A 15,650-nucleotide genomic window follows, 5' to 3' on the forward strand; every position below is an offset into this window, starting at 1 on the left:
TAAAATGCACGTTTCTAGCATTTTATAGTATTGATCTTATCCAAATAGCATAATCTTAAATAGTGCCTGATAGCAGACGAATTTTTCAATGTCCTAGTTACATTTTCCACCGCTAGGGTAACTGATGACGTCGGTAGTGTTGTTTACATTCTAGGACATGGCCAGCGAGCAACACGATGGGGATTTCACATCGAGTGAAGAAGATTTATCGGATTTGGATGCCCTCTCGTGTTCCAATGTGGGTACGGCACAAGGATACATGTACGAACCAATTCGAATATCCAAACAAGACTCAACTGACGAAGAACATGTCGAAAGCGAGGAATCTTCATAGGATCGAGGAATCTTCGGAGGATGAACGCCCAGAACGGGCAGGGAATAAGGACTGGTGAGTTCGTCGGAATGCATTACTGCATGCACGCTTTACATACATATATGCACACCAATAATCACACACCACTCCAGACCAGAACCATGATTTCGTTGGTTTGCCATCAGACGTGCGTATGAAGGTTTGAAGGCATGGAAGGGTAGGCTTTATTCCCTGCTCGTTCTGGGCGTTCATCCTCCGAAGATTCCTCGCTCTCGATATGTTCGTCAGTTGAGTCTTGTTTGGATATCCGAATTGGTTTGTACATGTATCTTTGTACCGTAGCCACATTGGAACACGAGAGGTCATCCAAATCCGATAAATCTTCTTCACTCGATGTGAAATCCCCATAGTATTCGTGGCCATGTCCAAGAGTGTAAACAACACTACCGACGTCGGTGGAAAATGTAACTACTACATTGAAAAGTTCGTCTGCTCTCATGCACTTTTAAGATTATGCTATTTAGATAAAATCAAGACTATAAAATGCTAGAAACGTGCATTTTAGTGGTCTAACTTCTTCTGAGTTATATTTTCATACATGAAACAAGCCGCGGGCTTCGCCGGGGGCTTGGCTGCGCAAACAGCGGCCTACGGCCGCAGCTTTCCGCGCTCTAATCCCTCGTTTTTCCCATCGGCCTCGGCCTCGGGGCGGAACCCCAACACGGGATCCCCAGCACGAAGAAGAACGCGAAGAAGAACGCGAGGAAGAAGAACGCGAAGAAGAACACAAAGAAGAATGCGAAGAAGAACGCGAAGAAAAACGCGAAGAAGAACGCGAGGAAGAAGAAGAAGAAGAAGAAGAAGAAGAAGAAGAAGAAGAAGAAGAAGAAGAGGAACGCGAAGAAGAAGAAGAAGAAGAAGAAGAAGAAGAAGAAGAAGAAGAAGAAGAAGAAGAAGAAGAAGAAGAAGAAGAAGAATACCACCTGACCCCGACTTACCCAAGCGCTTTTTCAAGAATATTTTTAGGACAAAGTGTCACCGTAATACCACCTGTCCCCGACTTCCACAGCGTTTTTTAGAAGAATATTTTTATTTAGACTTAGATAACAAAAAATAAAGAAACCCAAAATCTTCTCAGTTGACCTTTAAACTCCACAATCTTGCGTAACTCATACTGCCTTTGCAGTCGGCAGAGACGGCTCACAATACCTTCGAGAGATGTCGGGAGCCCTCTCCTCAGAAAGGCAGTATCATGATAGACGCAGAGGTAGTGGCGTAGGCAGGCGTTTGGACGACGGTAGTGCTGACAAGTCGATCAACACCGCCGTTATCTCGACTGAGTTGCCATAGGCAGCGATCCTCCAGGCGCAGCCTGAGGAAAAGTGTCTCGATTTGTCTCGGAGTGGAGGGAAGGAGGACAAGGGGATCGTACTAAGTGACTTCCTTTTGCCATCTGGCCGGAGAATTCACTGCGTGTACACTTGTGACAATGTCCGAGAGTGCATTTGGAACCTGCTAAGAGGAACTACGACATATATCATGGGTCTCCTGCGAGCTGCCGCCTCCTTAGTATCAGCCAGTTCGTTCCCCTGGACGCCCACGTGGCTGGGCACCCAGTGGAAAGTGACACGTCTACCGAGCAGTTGAAGTTTCTGGAGGAGCGCGAAGATCACCGAGATAAGGTGCACATTGTCGCTAGGCATTGCGTACTGGAGACTGCCTAAGAACCAGTATGTGTGATCAGGGCATACTTAAGACACCCTTAGACTACAATTGCTTCCGCCTGGAGAGTGGACGCGGAGTCACTGACTCTCCGTCCATAGGCTAATCCATCGGCCACGAAGGCAGTTCCAGCCATGCGCGGTTTGGAAGGGTCGACGGAGCCATCCGTGTAATAGACTACGCCCCCTTGCCGTGTCAGGGCTCGGATGTCTGCTTCGGCCCGCGTACGCGCAGCTGCAGGGCTCCACGTACTTTTCCTTTCCGGAAGAGTTGTGTACGATAACGTCGCAGGAGGCGGTCTCCACGGTGGTGGTCTCCCGTAGTCCGGGTGGAGAGAGACAGTACCCCTCTCAAGCAGAGGATGGCGAAGCCCGAAAGAATCCAGAAGCTTAGCCGCTTGGGAGAGCCAGGTGTCGGGACGGAGAAGTGTTTCTATCCTCCTTAAGGTCCTGTAAATATCCTGACCAAGGTCCGTGTTTCTGGGGGCGTGCAGGACTCTCATTAGAAAGTCCGTCTCCAGCCGTCTGATCCTGGATGACAGAGGGGGGAATGAGGCTTCCATCTGGAGGTTGCTGACCTTATGCCACCCGTTTGCATCCAGAATTATCCTGGCTGCCATATTTTGGCATAGTTCAAGCTTCTGAAACTTATTTGTATCCACAACCATGAATGCAGGGGCAGCGTAATCAACAATTGAGCGGACTACCTGGACTTAGTAAGTGCGAATGACTCGGGAAGTGGCACTAAGTGCCTTCCCACTTATTGCCCTCATGACTGTGGTTCGAGCTGCCATCCTGTCTCTGAGATAAGACATCTCCCTCTCAAAGGAAAATCTCCTGTCTATCCGGATCCCCAAGTACTGGAACTGAGAAACCCAGTCCAGAGTGAAGCCCTGGACAGTGAAGGGTTCATAGGTACACCTGAGGCCGAATGTCATGGCCTTGGACTTCTGGGGGGAGATCTTACGACCAATTCTGCAACATTCTCGTGTCACGGTGTCCAGACAGCGTTGGGCTCTGTCATAGCACCTTTGTTTTCCGGTGACGATGAGAGCAAGGTTATCAGCGTAGGAGATAACCCTGCACCCAGGAGGAAGTGGGAGCTCCAGAGTTCCAGAACATTAGTGATTAGCACATTGAACAAGGTGGGGCTGAGGACCCCTCCCTGAGGAGTGCCATTCTCCAATGTTCTACAGTCCGATACGTAGCCCTGAAACCGCACACGCGTGGTCCTATCTGTGATATAGTCGCGCGTCTATGAGAGGAGGTTGCCACAGACATCCTTGAGTGCAAGAGTGTCTGTTATCGCAAGAGGTCTAGCCGGTTCAAATGTCTTTTCTAAGTCCAGGAAGACCGTAATGGACGGGGTGCCACTGACTGCTGTAAGCAAAGTCGCCAGACAGTTTGCAGTGCTTATACCCTGACGGAAAGCATAAAGATGTTCGTGCATGGGCTCAAGCTTCCAAAGCGACCTGTTGCGCACCATCCGCTCCGCAGTTTTCCCTAAGCAGCTTGTCAGGCTAAACGGACGTTAAGCACCGGCTCCCTGGGCTTCGGAGATGGCTATATAATTGCCGTCTTCCAGGCCTTTGGCAGTTTGCCAATCCTCCAGGACATGTTGATCACACCTCGTCGTCTGCTGGCCCGAGGTGGGACAGCATGGAGTAGGTAACAAGGTCCTCCCCGGGTGCCGAGTCCTTGTATATTCTACGTCAGTCTCGTCCTCCCGTCCCATCATGTCCTCGACTCGGAGTGTCCTCTCCTCTTTCAGACGCAGCTGCGTGCCCTGTACGCGCTGGGGAAGAGAGGCACTGCTAGCACGGGAAGCAAACTCCTCCACCAGCCGTTGTGCTTCCTCAACGGGAGCATGATGGGTATGTCTCGGTTGAGCTTTGTTTGTAGCTATACGCATTTTCTTCCATAGGTCTATTAGGGAGGTGTGAGTGGTGAAACCCTCACACCATTCAAGAAACTTGTCATGTCTGACGCGCATGGCGGTGGCATGAGCCTCACTCATTGCCGCCCGTAGGTTGGTAAAATTGACCTGGGTTCTGTTGTGTCGAAAGACTCGACGGAACATACTGACTCGGTGATTGGCCTCTCTCATTTCCATGTTATAATGCCAGTGATCATTATGCCGTCTGGCATCCTGTCCCGTCTTCGGGGTAGCCCTGGCTGCGGCACCGTTGATGGCAGCCACGTGGTCCGCCTCTGATATATCCAAGTCTTGTGGGGGGATAGTATCCTTCAGCCCACTCCGCCAGAGCCCTCTCGAAAACAGACCAGTTTACCAAGGTAGTGTCCCGACGAGGAACATGTGACACTGTTGAAAGAGGAGGTGTACCACGTATGTAAGTACACACGCCAAAGTGGTCGCTGGTAAAGTCAGGGTTAACTTCCCACTTGGTACGAGACCAGAGAGTGGCAGTCATCAGTGTCAAGTCAAGCCTGCCCCTTAGTATGTGCGTCCGGCTGCCGTCCTTTAGCACTGCTATGTCAGGGCATGGCATCAGAACGCTGTGCAGGTAGATAATATAGGGTGGTGTACATTGAAGTCACCGCCAAGGACAAGGAGGGAATCTCCAACAAGTGTGCATACTTCCCCAAGATCCAGTACTGCGTTGTGGTTCCTGTTAATGTTGTAGATGGTGTAGACTTCATTGTCACGGTGAAGTCGCAATGCGTGTGGTTCCGCACCATCACCACATGACACAGGATCCGTCACCTCTCTGCAGAGGTTGCCGATCTTGACGAGGATCATGTAACCCCCAACAGTGTCTGAGCGCGGTAGGGAAAATGTGTGGTATCTGGTAAATCGCACATCTCCTATATGTAATATTTCATGGAGAAGAATGACGTCATAGTCGTATTCTTGCGTGATGCCCAAGAGATACGACTTCTTGTTGGAGAGGCCACGAATAATCTATTGCAATATTTTGAGCTCCATGTTGAATGGTCTAATTGATTTCAACCCCTATATCCATATCCTCATCACTCTCGTCGAAAAAAGAAAAAATGGAGCCAGAAATGTCAACTTCTATCTCCCCTTCCGAGGAAGTGTCAGTGCTGTTGTCTTGGGGGGTGGAAGGAGGGGGCTGGAGGGGTCTCGACTCGGCGGGAGGGTATCCTGAGGTGGGTGAGGACGTGGTCGTGGGAGCAGGTGACGCTGAGGGAGGGGTGGTGGGGTGGATGAAGGCTGGTGTGTGCCAGCTGGTTGAGTTGTGTCTATGGGGTGGCTGAGGTGGCCGATGAATGAGTTAACTAACCGCTCGGTTAGAAGTTCAACGCTGCCGACCCCCTGTGTCAATACAGTTTTCACTCCCGTAAATACAAGAAGAAAGAACTGTTTGGTGTCATTTGCATGCAAAAGGAATGAATTGGGGGAAGCTGGAGATTATCAGTGGCGGTGGGTGGCAAGGCGGCAGTGGGAGTCGGGATGGGTGCTGCGGGTGTGGGGCTAATTGCTGTGGGTGTGGGGGTAGTCGCCGCGGATGGGTGGGGAGGTGCAGTGGGAGTGAGCTTAGGACTGGGCGATGTGGGTCGGGCGACGGGTGCTCTGGGACGTGTGGTCGTAGCAGTTTCTCGCTGCTGCAGGTGAGGGGAGCACCGAGCAAGTTCTGTCATTAGGATCAGGAGCGCTTATGGTGGTGGGGGCTGGGGGAAATGCGGGCTTCTTTCTCCCCCAGACGAAAGTACCAGGTGGAGCAGGAGTGAAATCAGTGCTACAATGGGAGCACACAATATCAAACATGATTCATTAGTGATTTCTCAAAAAGTTTTGTTTCCTCCACTACAAATCAAACCGGGTCTCATGAAACAGTTTGTTACAGTTCTTAACAAGGAGTCTGCTGCCTTCAAACATCTTCAAGACTTCTTTCTTAAGCTTTCAGAGGCAAAGGTGAAAATTGGTATCTTCACTGGACCACAAGTATGGAAAATTGTGGTGTGTTCAGAATTTCTCCAGAAGATCACAGAAAAGGAGAAAAAAAGCTTGGCAGTGTTTCATTGCTTTAATACAAAGCTTTCTTGGCAACAAGAAGGCTTATAACTATATGGAACTGGTTGAAGCTTTAGTGAAAAGCTATGGTGAGATTGGCTGCAGCTTGTCTTTGAAGGTTCATATCCTAGATGCTCAACTCGACAACTTCAAGGAGAATATGAGAGTGTAGTGGCGGTACTCCATCCGCCAACACCGATCACGTCTGAGACAACCGTCTCCCATGCAGACCGAGCCGGGACTGATGACGTCACCAAAGCGAGCGGAAGCGCGCGCACTCATCAGGCGGCCAATCAGAAGACTAGTCAGAAACCGGGACCTGACTGTGAGCCGCTACCAGGATTTAAAAGGCTAAGGCTGTGCTGGGAAAGCTGAGACGCTTCAAAACTGCAACACTGTCCACCAAACGCCGATTGTACCTAGCCCTTGTCAGACCGATTCTGTGCCAGTCCCCGGGACTGAGCCAGCTGGTATGTCTCACTAACAACTACGACCATCAGAGGGTTCAGAATGCCGCTGTCAGGTTCATCACGGGTTCGCGATGGAGCGACTTCAGAACCGCTGAGTCCCTACGCCGAGTTTCCAACATCCGTCCACCAGGGCCCCGACATGGGTAAGTGCTACCCCGGGGCGAGTCGAAAAGTGCCGTCCCCCACACACCACCACTACCACCACCTTCCACATCTGATGGCCACTAGCACGATTTACATGTAACATTCACCCACAAAACAACGTTTACACACATATCATTCATACACACAACTCATGATAAATAAACCATGCATTAAGAGTACATTAGGGGGAATTTGCTTTACCTTCTTTTCACCAAAGTGCCGCCCAGGGGCATTGCCAACCCCCCCCCCCTGCCCCTCCCCTTGTCGGGGCCCTGCCGTCCACTCAACCAACACAAACATAAACTTCACACGAGGCACCTAAAAAAATGGCACGACGGACACAAACACCTAATACAACACATTACACCTAGACCACACCGCACAGACTATCTGTCAGCTGCGCCTCTCCCACGTGCGGTGTACACGATAAGTCGTGTATAGCCGGGCATATCAATAATGTATCCCTTCACCAGCTTTGACTGGTGATAACAACAATAATAATGATAGTGATAATGATAATATAATAATAGTAATAATAATGATGATGATAATAACAATGATAATACTAGTAATAATAATAATGATAACAACAACAACAATAATAATAATAATAATGATAATAATAATGATGACGATGATAATAATAACAATGACAGTAATGATGATGATGATAATAATAATAATGATAATGATAATAGTAATAATAATAATAATAATAATAATAATAATAATAATAATATAATAATAATAATAATAATGATAATAATAATAATAATAATAATAATAATAATAATAATAATAATAATAATAATAATGATAATAATAATAATAATAATAATAATAGTAATACTAATAATAATGTATATAGTCCATTGTCTGGCTGTAAGCACACACGTTCGAGGCAACAACCTTCTATGTGTAGAATACTCACACAACCATATCGCAAACAAAAATAACACAACTACATGCACAAACATCTACATAAAAATTTTCTTCTGAAATTATTTTAATTTCTAACTTTCCTACTACATCTCATTTCAATTTACCTACCACTAAAATTATTTCCAATTTCTCTATCATTCCCTTAGACTAAGCCTCCTACTTGTTTTCTAACTTTGTTAGATGAGGATAAGAAGAATAAATATTCCTACGTAACCTCACGGTTACACATATTAATCCCAGTCTCCAACCCCAAGTCTCATGCCCATATCTGCAATTGCTTTATTGTACTTCACAAGTAATACAATCAAACTTAGTTTTAACCAAGGGCAACAAGTAGGTTCTAGTTGACTCTTATATTTGTCCCAAATCTGTTTCTTCCTGAATTGAATAGATTGATGAAATTGGTGATTCCACCTCTTCAGGACTCTCATTTAAAATCTTAATGGAACTTGTACAAACATAAAAACATCCTATGTGTGTACCTTTTCTTAAGACTGTCTTTATTCAAAGTACTAATCATCAATATTTCTAACTTGTTCTTGTGTGTCTTATAAATCCCCGAGTCCAATTTAAAACCTTTTATCCTTATTGATTCTGGGATGGTTAAAATTCTCCTTTCAACTGCACCTCTACCCTGTTAATTGATCTGGAGTGCGATAATGTCGACTTTATTACGCCACCTTCCACATTTACTAAAGCTTCATTTGGGGTTGATGAATTCTGATTAATTTCTGGGATTTCTTGAACACCTGGTTTGTGTTCACTAAAGGCGTTTTTTCTTTCTTCTTTTTGTTGTGTCTGTTCTTGAACAGACTGCTTTGCTCCGCTATCATCCAATTTAGCATTGTTATCTTCCCCGTCTATCTCAATAGGTTATTTTATTACAGATACTGGTTCTAAGTCTGGTTGATTTAAAGATGGGATTAGCTGTGATTTTACTAAAATCCTTAGTTCAGCCGAACATACGATCGTGCCCTCTTTCCCCATAGTTGCAAATCCTATCAATAAATCTCCTGGGAAAACAGATTCTTCTGAAACTATCACCGGAATGTACAAGTGCTCATTGCTATACAAAATAACATCTAACCCAGTCTTATTTTTAACTGACTTCTTGTTACTCCTTGCAATGAGTAATGGATTGGTTCCGAGATTTTCACTCCCAGTTTCAGTTGGTTTAAAACTTTGCTAGTTATAACATTTATTACAGATGCCGTATCAATAAATATTTAAATAAGTCTATCGAATATTCTACCCACAATGCTGGGTCCTACAGAAGTCCTTCCAATTGTTATAGTCAGTTTACAATTGTCTTTGGAGTAGGTGTTTTCTTTCTCGTCACCGTCCAATACACGGTAAGGCCATGAATTTAATTGGGTATTATTTTTTATTTTTTGAAAGTGACTAATCACGGATAGGAATTAGGGAAATTACATCTCTCACTCCACCCCTCCATTACGTCATGAGGATATGTTCGTATGTATGAACCGATTAGGAACTTTAAATTCTGATGAAGAAGGAGAAAAAAAAACACCCTCCAGTTCAGGATTCCAGTAGAATTTTAGGACACATGAATGTTCCACCACAAAACGAGGTAGGGAAACATTAACTTAAGTTACAAAGTGGTAGACGGGACCTTCGTCAAGGGATGCAAACACAATCATGGACGTCCGTGGGTATAACGCAAGGGTAGCCATTCAAAGGCAGACCCCATTGGCTGGTAGGTGCAAGTGTCTTGGTGAAAAAAAAAGTAAATTGTGGAGATATTCCATATAGTAGTCAGCCAATTTATACAGTCATTCAAAGGCAGACTCCATTGGCAGGGACAAAAATGAGATAGGTAATTTCTAACATACATTCAATTCCACTAGAAAAGGTACATAGTGATCACAAGAATCATATATATACCGGCAGTAGAAACCAATCAAAATTGCTTTGAAGAAAGGGATTGTGGCCGAGAGTTGCCTTCTCCCAACGATAAAATTGGTGGACATTAGGTTAGATTATTATGTATAGGATGATACTTAAAAGGTGGCCGGAAGGTTAGTTGACGTAAATCTCACATGTTTCACTCGCGCCATCGAGAGCGTTAAATCATAACACACACAAACACCCCACGCTACCTCTGTATTTAGTGGATTATTCAGGTCTGGTAATCCAAGGTGAAGGTTTTGACTAACTTTGAGCGGTGTAAATAATTATGTAATTGGATAAAAAGAGCCAATGTTTTCTATAGGTGTAAACTACACATTACTTGTACCATATACTTATGTTGCATTGAGTATAGTTTAAGGAGGAATTATATGTTATAAGTGTTGATAAGAATCAAATTAACATCACCTCATAGATCAGTAAAACAAACTTGATGTAGATTTTTTTTGTTTTCCCCTATACTCTCGATCCCGCAAATGTAACGTGTACACTTAAACAGCCTAAAAAGGGGGAAGGGAATAAAACTATGATAGTCATGAACTACCACGTGTTCTAATACATTTAAGTTTTGTGGTTGGAATGGTGGCAGCGAAACACGACAAACATTTTGTGAATACTAATCAAAACGATTCTAATTTAACGTAGAATTTCCCAACTAGCATTGTATAGGTATATCTGAATAACTACCATATTATCCCTGGTATTTGGGATTGGACATGGTTTTGTTCTTATGAAGGCGTAATTAATATCTCGGCCATCCATTAAACTAATAATAATAATAAATGAATAAATAAATAATAGCGTAGTCGCCATACCATTACGGGCACTACAAGTTGTTATAGCAATGGTGAGATTATAGCCCACTCGTTAATAATCTATCGTAGTTGTCAAATATGGCAGTACATATTTGGTGGCAGCGATGGGAATTACGTCACTAGCTAACCTGAAGCCCACATGTCCGTGCGTGGAGACATGGTAAGTATCACTAGTAGGACACAGTCAAGTACCGAGAGTTTTGTGCATACATGTCGTTGATGTCCAAGTGTATAGAGTACCGTGGTGAGAACCAATACCTTTTTCGAGAACCATATGCTTAATAGTGTATTATCATGGAGACGCAACTTGTGCATCCTGTGAATTGGAAATAATGACATCAGAGACGGAATAGATCCTGGGCAATTAGCAAATAAATTTATAGAAATAGCGGATGAGATTGAAGGGGAATGTGGTGCGTCAGTGTGCATAGTTTTGGTAGAACCATGTATCTACTCAGGAGATGGACCTATTAGTGCGGAAGATTATAAGAAGATACAAAGGGCAGTGAACAAAAAGACCAAGAAAGCGAGAAGGTTTCAGACAATACAGTTTAACACCACTAAATTTGTAGAAACGTTAGCAAAAGATGGAGTACATTGGACGGCGACAGGCAAGGCGATGGTGAAACATAGGTTAGTTAAGGTAATTGAGGGACGCAAAAAATCCGAAGACACATAATTAGAGGGAATTAATCAATAATAGATGGTAGTACTGAATGGGAAATTGAACAGGAAGGAGAAGGGGCATGTGACACAAGCGAATAGAAGGTAGTTGGGGAAATAGGAGAGACACTAACTGCATTGAAAAACATTACAATCACACACACCGAATCCCCAACACACACCCATAACTCCAACAAGGGAGGATAGACCAAGGGGACACGAAACCAAGAGGCATCCCCATACTAACATTGAAACAAATGCAGAGACTTGAAGCCACCGCTAGGCTACAATTATTTGTTGAAATAGTGGAACGATGTAGTGAGGAGGACCAAGAGAAGGTTAGAATCGCGAAGAGTAGGGTCAGTCCTGAATTAGCCATTCTCATACACAACAGTCAAGCAAAGAAGACCATCTACTTATGGGGATCACTTCAAACCATATTACAGACAAAATTAACATTGAAATAATCCCCGATCGAGCATGGCAGGAATTAGAGAACATGAGGTATGACTGAATCTAATCACCAAAAACATTCACACACAAAATTAAATGCCAACATGCAGTAGTCGAGACATGTTTCCTTTCGAAAGACTACCAGACAGAGACAGGACCATCAAAAGGAAGGATAGAAGGATCCACTTAGTAAATTCCTGGATAGATTAGAAAATGAGAGACAATTCCTGATGTCACATATGAGAGAACAGAATGATGGCCATACACGAGACGGGGCAACAGGAATAGATTATGGTACAGATAGTAGTGAGGCATTGAACGTCAATGAAGGACCAAATAATAATATAGAGCAAGGTATAAATGAAAAACAAAATGATAATGTAAGATATGATATTGAAATTCAAAATGTGTCAAAAAGAAATAATCACGAGTTTCTTAAAACCATGTACTTTAATGCTCGTAGTATTAGAAACAAATTTCAAGAAATACAGGCGTATGTCAAAAGCGAAAATCTCGATATGATAGGAATAACTGAGACATGGTTAAACGGTACAGAGTTCGAAGCTGAATTTAATATTGCGGGATTTAAACACTTTCATCAGAATAGAAACCACAAGAAAGGTGGGGGTGTTCTATTGCACGTTAAAAACAATGTTCATGCTTGTGTTTTAGAGAAAGTGAAACAGGATGTATATGATAGTTTGTGGGTTGAATTAACCCAAACAAATGGACAAAAAATTAATATAGGTGTAATATATAGGCCAAAGACATTATCATTAGCAGACGACAAACTGTTATTTCAAGAACTGTCTAGTTTCTGCAACCGGTATTTATTGATAATGGGTGATTTCAATTTTACTGACATTGATTGGATGACCCTTGAACATGGCCATATAGGTAGTCGCTTGTTTGATTTTCTTGGTGACAATTACTTAATTCAGCATGTAAAAGAGCCCACAAGATATGGAAACTTACTCGATCTTTTGATCACTAGCCGCGAAAGCATGGTAACTGATGTAGAAGTCGGTGAATCTGTTGCAAATAGCGATCACAACCTAGTTAGATTCAAACTCCTAAACAATTTTAGAATAGATACTTGTGTTTCTAAAATACCCGATTTCAGTAAAGCTCAGTTCATAGAACTACGTCAGGAGCTTCAGCTTACAGATTGGGAGGCAAAATTAAACAAAAGACCTGTAGATCAGATGTGGAAAATATTTCAAAATACGCTCACTAAGATGATTCAAACTTACATTCCTTTTAAGGACAGACGTCCCCCAAATCAGGCTCGCCCAAAGTGGCTCGACAAAGAAACTGAAAAAAGAATTGCTAAAAAGAGACAGGCTTATAAGAAATATAAGTGCTCGGGTGCATCTAATGACTATGAAACTTATGTATCAATACAGAGAGATTTAAAAAAGACAATAAGAAAAAGAAAACGACAATACGAAATGAACATCGCTGAGAAATCCAAAGAGAATCCCAAAGAATTCTATAGTTACATTAGAGATAAAAAGGTTGTTAGGAATCACATTGGTCCACTATTATCTGCTGACGGTCAACTTGAATATTCAAATGAAGGAATGTGTAATATCTTAAACAATTATTTTAGCTCGGTATTCGTAAACGAAACACCTCAAGATGAATTCCAAACTGAAACCTGTGAAAAGTCTAGGGTAAACTTACTCGGTACGGTAAATATAACAAAAGAAAAAATTAAAAGGTGTATAGACAAACTCAAAGTTAATAAAACACCAGGGCCTGACGGTTGGCATCCAAGAATCTTAAAGGAAATGAAAAATGAGATTGTTGTTCCATTAGAAATTATTTTCAAGAAATCCATCATATCCGGAGATGTCCCAAGAGAATGGAAGCTAGCTAACGTTACTCCCATATTCAAAAAAGGTGACAAAAAGAAACCAAATAACTATAGGCCTATAAGTTTGACTTCAATCGTAGGAAAAATAATGGAAACTATCATCAGAGATGCTATCGAACATCATTTAGAAAGTAACCGTTTGATAAATGATAGCCAGCATGGTTTCAGACGGAAACGTTCTTGCGTGACTAACTTACTCGAATTCTACAACACAGTTATCTCGAATTATGACAAAAGAAACAATATAGATTTAGTATATCTAGACTTTGCAAAAGCTTTAGATACCGTCCCACACGAAAGACTACTTACTAAATTAGCTTTGCATGGAATAAGTGGTAGCCTATTAGGTTGGACTAGTAATTGGTTGAATGATCGAAAACAGAGAGTTGTTTTAAATGGGAAAACTTCTGGATGGAAAAGTGTTGCAAGTGGAGTTCCTCAGGGTTCCGTTCTTGGGCCACTTCTATTCATAGTATATATAAATGATATAGACCATGGACTAAAATCTACTGTTTCCAAATTTGCTGATGATACAAAACTGTGCGGAGTGGCAAATGATCACTCAAATCAATTAGATATTCAAGAAGATTTAGATCAATTACAGCAATGGTCTGAAAAGTGGCTAATGAAATTTAACACAAGTAAATGCAAGGTAATGCACATAGGTAAAAATAACAGTAAGTACGATTACAAGTTATTTGGAAATTCGTTAACAAAAGTGGATAGTGAAAAAGATCTCGGCGTAATTATCAGTAACGACCTCAAATCATCCAAGCAGTGTATTTCAGCCTCTGAGAAAGCAAATAAGATTCTAGGACTGATTGCACGATCTTTTGATTTCAAAAGTCCATCACTCATTAACAAGCTATATAAATCGTTAGTTCGTCCACATTTGGAATATGCTGTTTCCGTATGGTCACCGAATCTCATTAAAGACATTGACAGATTGGAAAGAGTACAACGGCAAGCCACAAAACTGATTCCAAATATCAAAAATAAATCATACGAAAATCGACTAAAACATATGAATCTGTTTTCCCTAAAAAAGCGTAGACTCAGAGGTGACTTGATACAGGTCTTTAAAATTCTAAAGGGAATTGACAACATCAAAAGTGACCAAATTTTTACATTGAATGAGAATCAGACAAGAAACAATGGTCTTAAACTCCCCGGAAATAGATTCAATTTGGAAGTAGGTAGAAACAACTTTGCCAACCGTGTAGTTAATGAATGGAATAAACTTTCTGCACAGGTAGTGCAATGTAGTTCAGTTCGAAGCTTTAAGAATCATTTAGATAAATACCTAAGTAAGATGCTGTAATGATTATAATTTATCTTATATTATTTGTTTTTGTTTTGTTATCATTTGTCTGTCTGATTTTTATTTATTATTAGTTATATGTCAATTTATTTACTATTTACCTGTTTGTTTATTATTTAACTATACCTATGCATTTATTTATTTATTTTATTTGTTATTTACATTATCATAGTTTTCATTTATTATTTTATTATTAATATGATTTTTTTTTTCGCATCCGACCTAGATATGGATCAAAAGGTCTCCTGTCGGCATGCTCCGCCTTTGTAATCCTTTGTAAGATAGGATCCGTAAGTTAGAGCTTCAATTAGTACAGAAGAGAAAGAGTAAGAAGTAAATCAAAATCGTCTCAGATACTGTTATTTCTGTCAGACCAATACTCATTGGTTAAGAGATTGTTGAAGAAAACCACCACCTAACCATTGTTGATTGTGGGAGACCGGGTTGTAGGAAACGAGACCCGAGATCTCCAGTTAAAAAGGAGTCCCAAGAAATCGATGTGACTAATCGATAAGAAAGTGTTGCAGGTGATAACCACGGAAGTAGGTCAACACGTAAGAGCATTAGCGGATATGGGAAGCAGCTATACTCTAATATCAGAAGAAAAAAATAACCATCGTAGGAATCCACCGAGATTACAGGGAGTCACAGGTAATCCACTTAGGCAGGGCTGGGGAGTCGGAACACAAAACCTCCGATTCCGATTCCTCTATTTTTGGCACCACCGACTCCGACTCCGACTCCGATTCCTCTATTTTTGGCACCACCGACTCCGACTCCGACTCCTCTTCATGTAATTAACTTATTATGGCCTACATATTTTATAAAGCCTATGCAACACACATACGCTCCATTCTTGAATAGACTTATATCATTATAACTGGTTTGTAACAAAGAATAGATATATATGTTATAGTGTAGCTTTCCTATGTTTGACCTCCTCATTAATACTTTATAACTGAAGTAGAGACAATTTTTTTTAAAGGATATTGAAGAAAATTCA

The sequence above is a fragment of the Oratosquilla oratoria genome, chromosome 24 (genome assembly GCF_046742065.1).
Source record: "Oratosquilla oratoria isolate Oo_2021 chromosome 24, ASM4674206v1, whole genome shotgun sequence".
Classification (NCBI taxonomy): domain Eukaryota; kingdom Metazoa; phylum Arthropoda; class Malacostraca; order Stomatopoda; family Squillidae; genus Oratosquilla; species Oratosquilla oratoria.